The 2376-nt window shown below is 35.7% G+C and overlaps 2 protein-coding genes across 2 annotated transcripts in view; both read left to right on the top strand.

Annotated features, from left to right (window-relative positions):
• The window catches only part of LOC119420585 (transcriptional coactivator YAP1), a 56306-nt gene that overhangs the window by 18425 nt on the left and 35505 nt on the right, over nucleotides 1-2376 (top strand). The gene's annotated exons all lie outside the window — the stretch shown is intronic.
• Nucleotides 1-2376, top strand: part of LOC119420744 (short transient receptor potential channel 6-like) — a 12726-nt gene that overhangs the window by 9052 nt on the left and 1298 nt on the right. The window lies entirely within an intron of this gene.

The raw sequence follows: 2376 nt of genomic DNA, 5'->3' as shown, positions 1-2376 counted from the left end.
AGCTGAAATGAGCTAAAATGTGGAATTAGCTGAAAAAGCTAAATTTAGCACAACAACAGCTAAGATTAGCTGAAATAGCAGAAAAAGCTGAAACTAGCAGAAAAAAAGCTGAAAGGAGCATAGCAAACTGAAACTAGCAGAAAGAATTTAATAAGACTGAAAGTAGCAGAAATTATAAATGGAAATGAACTGTACTTATATAGCACCTTTCTATCTTATTTCAAGATACTCAAAGCGCTTTACACTACAATCTGTGTCCTCATTTACCCATTCATACAGCACTCTACTAGATCTCTGCAAAGCTAATTGAACAAATCATTCTAATGAGACTAATCAGAGCTTTATCACATTCATACACTGATGGGACACACATCAGAGGCTATGAGGGGTTCAGTGTCTTGCCCTTGGATTCGAACCCCCAACTCTCGCATTGAAGGACGACTGCTCTAACCACTCAGTCACAGCCACCCTGGAAAACTTGATTTTATCTGAGAACAGCTGAACTTACCCAGGAAATGCTCCAAAAATTAGCTGAAAAGGCAGAACAAGCTTAAATTAGCATAATAAAGTAGAAAGAACATGTTTGATTGAAATAAGTAAAAATGAGTATAAAAAAAGTGGAAAATATATGGAAAAAAGAGGAAATTAGAAAAATACAGCTGAAAAAGTAGCTAAAAAGGCAGAAAGAAAATGAAATTACAAGAAGGAAGTGGAGAGAGCACATTTTTGCCGAATTAGGCTGAAAATTTTTAAATGAGTGCAAGAATTAGCTGAAAAAGCTTAAATCAGCACAAAACAACTATAATAGCTGAAATAGTAGAAAAGGCTGAAACTTGCAGAAATAGGCTGAAAGGAGTGTAACAGGCTGAAATTGGCAAAAAGAAGTTAGAAGCACAAAAATGTAGTTATCAGAATATAGCAGAAAGGAGCAAAAAAACAGCTGAAAGTAGCTGAAAAGTGTTTAAATTTGTACAAGGAAGCTGAAAGAAGCTAAAGCAGAACAAAATGTGAAAGGAGCAGTAAAAGGTTGTAAACAGATGTAAAGATATGAAGGAGGTAAAATGGGCTCAACTCATTTTCTATGAGAAAAACGTGGCAGAAAAGGCTAAATTTTTCAAAAAGCTAAAGTGCACCAGTACTAAAAGCTGAAGCAGGGTTGTCCTGAAAGAGCTGAACGTTCTGACGTATGATTTGTTGAAATAGCTCGAAAATTGCAAGATGAGAATCACGCCGAAAAATGTATGGAAGAAAAATGGATCCCAATAGTGTGAATGCTTCATTAGCATTCTCACAATAAATACACAAACTAAAGGAGCTCCAATCAAAGTGAGTCCATCTTTCCTCATGAAAATTGTTAGAACTGTTAGAAAACATTTAATCATCTTTAAAACAATTCTGAATGCTGGAACAAAATAAAACAAATAATCAATGTCAGTCATTTTTAATGATAAACCAAAAATATTGCTGTGAATTTTTGACTGTGTAACTTTACAAACAGCACCCCATAGTTTGTTAAATATATTTTTCTGTAGAAAATAAATGTAGCTCTTTGGTTTCAGCGGCTGCCTCCCTTTAACAGCAGGAACTTCTAGTAGGCTCATTAAACAGCTGTCACCTTGTCTCTGACACTGACGTGCATTAAAAACATATGATTACTTCATGTTATAGAACATTTTAACTAAAAAATAACCAGGCTAGTGACCGTGGACTTGACGTTATGAGCAGCGTTACATCAAACCGGCTCTCCCTTGGGAGTTCAAAAAGTTTCTGGTGCTACAAGCAAACACTAGTTTATAAACCCATCGTCGTTAATTTTAGGTTAGGTTCCCTGCCTGATCAGGCTGCACCAGAAGTGCTACAACTAGCTGTTGCATTTGCTACTAAGATTGAAGAAAGCAGCTAACAAACTATGATGGCTCTCCCTCCATGCTTCACATTGCGAATGAGATTTCTCTTCCGAAAAAGATTGTTTTTATTTTTTGCTCCAAATGTATCTGTCCATGCAGGCAACTATTATTATTATGATAATAATATAATAATACTATCAACTATTATTGAGGTGTGCCAAATAATAGTCACAATATGTTACTGTGAGCGAACCTAAGACAGCAGCAGATGTAGAAACTTTAAATCTCTGTGGGCTTTTGCTTAAGGCTTTAAGTAAAATAACCTGAAACACAGACTCAAACAGAGAAAAACTCGTTAACAGAAAACTAAATATTTATTTAAAAAATGCTGACTGAGCAATATAAAGATACAAAGGGAGTAAAATCACAGGAAGTACACAGGAAGCAGGAAGTACAAGCAACATATGACATAAATGAGTGAGAGGATGAGTATGCTGGGAGGGTGATTACTGAGTGAGTGCAGCTGGGG

This window comes from Nematolebias whitei, chromosome 14 (genome assembly GCF_014905685.2).
Source record: "Nematolebias whitei isolate Nwh7 chromosome 14, NemWhi1, whole genome shotgun sequence".
Classification (NCBI taxonomy): domain Eukaryota; kingdom Metazoa; phylum Chordata; class Actinopteri; order Cyprinodontiformes; family Rivulidae; genus Nematolebias; species Nematolebias whitei.
The sequence above is the reverse complement of the archived record's forward strand: the minus strand, read 5'-3'. Positions and strand labels throughout refer to the sequence as shown.